Source organism: Oikopleura dioica, chromosome XSR, assembly GCF_907165135.1.
Source record: "Oikopleura dioica chromosome XSR, OKI2018_I68_1.0, whole genome shotgun sequence".
In the NCBI taxonomy this organism is placed as follows: Eukaryota; Metazoa; Chordata; class Appendicularia; order Copelata; family Oikopleuridae; genus Oikopleura; species Oikopleura dioica.
The window spans coordinates 10,065,147-10,070,628 of NC_137294.1; positions in this window are offsets into that span (position 1 = coordinate 10,065,147).

The following is a 5,482-nucleotide window of genomic DNA, read 5'->3' on the forward strand; positions in this document are numbered from 1 at the left end:
GGTTGTTTGGTCACTAAAAATGGTAAAAACAGCTAGAAACAACAAACTGAGAAAAATATTTGATTTTGGAGAAAAAATCATCCAAATTTGAAAATATGTATATTGATATACATGTTTTCTTTTTCGTCAGAAAAAATTTTGAACAGAGATATGATATTTTTCTTTCTTGTTTTTTGAAGCTTGAGAACTACTCTTTAAAAGTCATCATTACACAAATCTCTGGCATGAATGGTTCCACCGGAAAATTCGCGTCAAAATTCACCAAAAATCAAGAATTTTCGGAAAACCGAAAACTTTCATTTTTGGGAAAGAAAGTTCCACTTTCATTTTTCTTCATCAAAGAAAATGTTTATAAACAATATGCAGGGTCGATTGCTCTGTCTTTGCCTCAACGATAAATAAATTACTTTTGAAATTTTATTTCTTTGTTTATTTGGAGACTGGCAGAAAGTGATGTACTAAAGAAACATGTGGAAAGTTATTGAGAATGATAAAGCAGTGCCATACATCCGAGACGAGGGAAAAAAATGCAAAGAAAAAGAAAGATAGTGAGAAAGGCGCAGAAAAGGGGAGAAAAGCAGGACATGGATACTCGTCAATCGAGTAAGGGAGTCTTCGTTGTTTCATTCCAGCTGGTAAGTGTAGATTTGCAAGGTTCCAATGGTCAAATCAGGCTTGATCTCCAGGGCGACATCGAATTTGGGATTCTTGATTTTGTATTTTTTTCCCTCGTCTCGAATGTATGGCACGTCTGTATCAATCACTTGCCGAAAGTCACCGCTGCCGCGGAAGATTACGGAGACGTGGCGACTTCTTGTCATCGAGCGTTCCCGAACTTTGACGGTTCTTCCTTCGTAATTTTTTGATCGGCATGACGCGAGGTTGATTTTGTAGAAGCATGGATGGTCCTGCATTCCAAGTGGATACGTGATGACCTGAAGAAGGTCCGTCTTGAATCCGCGCATGACGACCGGACCTCTCCAGTCAAGAAGGCCAGGGAGAGATTTCGAGCGTTTTATCCATCTCTCAAGGTATTTCGTCGATCCGCTCACTTCACGCTCCATGGACCTCGCTATGTCCATGTGATTGTATTCAGCTTTATTCTCTTTTTCGACGTCGCTGTCAGCAAGATTCATGGAGGAGAACTTGTCATTCATTTTCTGCTTGCAAAAAGAGTGTTTCGATTTTGATACTTCTGCCCAAAACTCTCTGCTTTTATCAGTATCTTCATTTCTAGCGCCTCCATTAGGCCATATGGCACCTGCAAGATTTAACGCAGCTTAAATTTCATGCACTGGATTTTATTGAGAACAGCTTGCCTAGGTGCACAGGGAAAGACAGATTGCAGCGTTTAAAAAGTTTTACTCGATTCCAGTTTCATGAACGATGTCCATAAAGTTGGTGTACTCAAACGGCAAATTGCAGAAGGAGCATCTTTTGAATTCACGTCGGATTTTCTCGTAGCATTTCGTGCAGTAGAAGTGTTTGCAGGGGCTGTGTGTCTAATAAAAGCGTCCGTTAAAAATGTGAAGAAAAAAAGTTTAAGTTACCATTGGTTCTTCTTCTCCATGGCAAATCATGCAGTTTTTCATCTCTTCATCGTCGATCTGTCTCGCAGCCATTCTTCTTTGTCGAAGTTTCGTAACCAGTGATCCAAAGCAGTCTGCAATCGAAAAAGTTTTGCAGAAATCCGAAACTGTAAGTGGGTACGAAAAATACTCGTCGTCGCATTTGATAGCCTGTTTCTCGAAAGCTCTCCATTCTTCGGGCGTCAAAGGGACATACGCTTGTCCTTTGCACAATTCACAATGTGAATATCTTGTAGCTTTCGTTCCCTCTTCGTTCTTTGCATACTTCACGTCGGGATGAAAAACACCGAAATTCCGAGTAATTTTCTTATTGCATTGCAGGCAGAAAATTACAATCTCATCTTCGGTGAAGTCTTCATTTATAAGGTAGTATTTCCGTGGCATTTTAGATGAAAAGTTTGCGAGCACGAGTTTTTTTATAATTCGAGGTTGAGCCCAAACTCTTGATGGCGCCGAGTTTCGCGGCGTGCTTTCAGATTTGTGGCGTTCTTTCCGGTTACGCAGTGTGCGTTCAGAGCTCAATTGCGACGCTAGAAATTCAAAATAAAAAGTCTGGGTAGAGAAGAAAAAGAATGAAAAAGTACTATTTGAATTTTTCCGAGATGGAATCGTCTGACAGCGAGGTCGAAGAGGTCGAACAGACAAACACCGGACTGGAATTTCTGCTCAGGAACGCCCGATCTCACCCACTCCCTCAATTACGTCCTTTCTTGGAAGAAATCTATCACTTCTCAGAGCGCGAACCGTGGATACTCAAGTTCAAGGGATTTTTCCTGGTTAAAAGCGACTCAGGGATCTTTCAACTGGTCAAGTTTCCCCTTGGACCTCGTCATTGCTGGACCTTGGAAACGACCATTGGATCGGACCACCTCACCGATCTGGACAACCGTCTCTGTGCGCGAATCGCGGAGCAAGAAAACAAAGTCCTTGTCGTTGTTGATTCAGCCGTACTTATGGTCAACTCAGTTCCTCGACGACGATCCCGACTTGAAAACGACGGCTACGAGCTTGCCCTCTCGATTGAAAACGGCTTAGCTGTATTTTACTCTGTTGGAACCTACTCACTTGTTGTCTAATACAGTTTTTCTCCATACCTTTTTGTTGATTTTTATTTATAAGCAGGAAGTTGACCTTGTTGTATTGGTTGAGCCGGTGGCGCAGGTGAACTCGAGTGGAAAACGATAATAAAAAGAGCAATCGTTTTGATTGAGCATGAAGAGATATAATTTGTATTTTCCTGGATTAAATCCATGGATAACTTTGGGAGAGATCCAGAGATTTGGCGGCGATTTCAAAACCTTATTCAAGGACGGAAAACTCGCAGAGTCTCGATTTATTTCTCATATTCATAATCTTTCATTAGTGCATTCGGCGTTTAGCAAGGAAGAGATCATAGCATTTTACAACCTTGACATTGTCAACGTAAAATCTAAGTTCAAACATACGATAAAACTCGTTCTTCTTGAGGAAAGTGTTCTGAGAAGAACAAGCGTTATAATCGAAGAGGGTGAATGCTATTTTTATCTTTACCCATTTGACACATTTCTCGCAAAATTATACAGAAAGAAATCCAATATCAATAGCATAAATGATTTCTCATTCAAAATAGATGGTCTGAGTCTTTTTGAAGGACCAAATGATGTTTTTTCGAAAGATCTATCAAAAATTGCGAAAAAACTTGCAGCAGAGGTAAATTTTTTCCAATTAATCACTAATCACATGAATCTTTACAAACTTGAGCTACTACAAACTTTTTCAAGCGATAAAAACTCGAGGATCCTCAATTTTATTGTTGATAAAGACGAACTTCTTTCCACAAATAAGCTTAATCTAAGATATATTTTTGATATGAACAGTTTGGGCAATGTGTACAAATGTTCGAACTCCCTCTGTGGATTTGAAACCTTTTTCGAATCATACTTGCAGAATCATGAAAAGGGATGTCAAAGGCGAGTAAAAAAGATCACTCCTAATCAACGAGTCTACGGTACATCAATTAATCCGATTGAAGAGGCGATTCAAGCTGGGTTTCTTTCACCTGAGATGAGAAAATACAGAAAAACCAGATTTAGTAAGTTTCATCTATGATGACAAAAAATAAAAGGTTTAAGTCACTTTTGATATCGAGACCATGGAGCGTCAGATTGAAGAAACCAACAAGTCAACAACAGTTCACTCTGAACTTCGACTTCTTTCAATCGGAATAGGAAGCAACTTCGGATACCAGCGATTCTTGATCCGACGGAATGACGAGAATGACGGGGCAAAAGAGCTTGTTCAAAGATTTGTTGACGAAATTGAATCTCTTGCAGTCGCTGAAGAAAATTATCTCCCATCTGAGCTAAGAGACTCGATTCAAAACCTCCAAAACATCGATATGAATTCAGGTAGTATTTTTCTCCCAATAGTTGCTGACAATTTTGAAGTGCATGCTGAGCAAAAGATGAAAATCCGATATTTACGTCGAGAACTCACAAATTATGCAAAAATGGACATCTTTGGTTTCAATAGTGCTAAGTTTGATTTGAAAGTCTTAAGTCCGTATCTTATCCCAATTTTGATGAAAAAACACGGGTCCAAATTTACAAGTATTAAAAAAGGCAGTCATTACTTCTCTATGTCAACCCCGAAATATCAATTCAAAGATGCAAAACTTTTTAGCACTCCAACTGATCTTGCTGGATATCTTAAACAAGGAGGAGTCGACGAAGGAAAGGCGATTTGGCCTTATGAAAAATATCATAGCGTTTTTGATATCATGAATGACAAGAATTTTCCTCCTCGAGAGGATTTCTTCTCGAGTCTTAAAAATAAAGCTATTTCAGAAGAAGATTATGAAATTTTCAAAGATGAATTTAACAAAAATCAAAGAAGAGACCCCCATTATTCCATGGCTCATTGGCTTCAGCACTACAATTTGGCAGATGTCACTCCTTTTGCGAAAGCCATCGACAATCAATTCAAATTATTCTTTGAGACTTTCAAAATTGACCCTTCTTTTTGCATGAGTCTACCAAAATTTGCGATGGCGTGCGTTTTTGAAGGGTATTCGAAAGATTCACCGCTCACATGTAAGTTATTTTTTGTGAAATTGATTTTAATAATATTTTTCAAGTTTCCTTCCACCGTACTTGTCACAAAGAACATAAACTTCTCCGCGATAATATCATCGGTGGTCTGGTAAACGTCTATTCTCGCTACACTGAGCTTCGACCCGAGGTGGACGCTCCGAGAAATGCCAAGTTCGCGCCAAATGGGGATCCTTTTACAAAGATAGTCTTTTTTGACTTCAATGCTTTGTACTTGTACGCACAGAAGATGCTATTACCGTCCACTCCAGGTAATTTTTTTACTGTTTCTGAGCTCACTCTTATGATAAGGTATCAGATGGCAGAAAATCGACAATACCGTCTTTCGAAAATCCATAATGACGTCGGACAACTCTCTTGCTGCGCTTCAATGGCTTACATACATTGACGAGTTCAGCCCCTTGTTGGTTCAGACTAATGGAGAGCGGGTCCGACTTGAGCATCAGTATTTCAGGGGAGAGCACCAGGTCCTTAATTATAAAATTGACGGGTACGCTTGTGTTGATGGACAGCATCATTATTTCGAGTTTTTAGGATGTTATTTTCATCAATATTGTGTTGATTGCAACCCCGGTCAGATTGACCATGGGTTTGAGAAGAAACGTCGAATTTTGTCCAGAAAAGGGACTGTTCACATCATGCGAGAATGTGAATGGGTTCACCGACGAAATAAATATTATGTTGACCGAGTTTCTAAATATTGGGGACATATTTTCAAGCTGAAAGAATCAGAAAAAAGCATTCTTGAAGGAATAAAAAATGATGAGATATACGGATTTATCGAGGCCGATGTTTCTTGTCCGA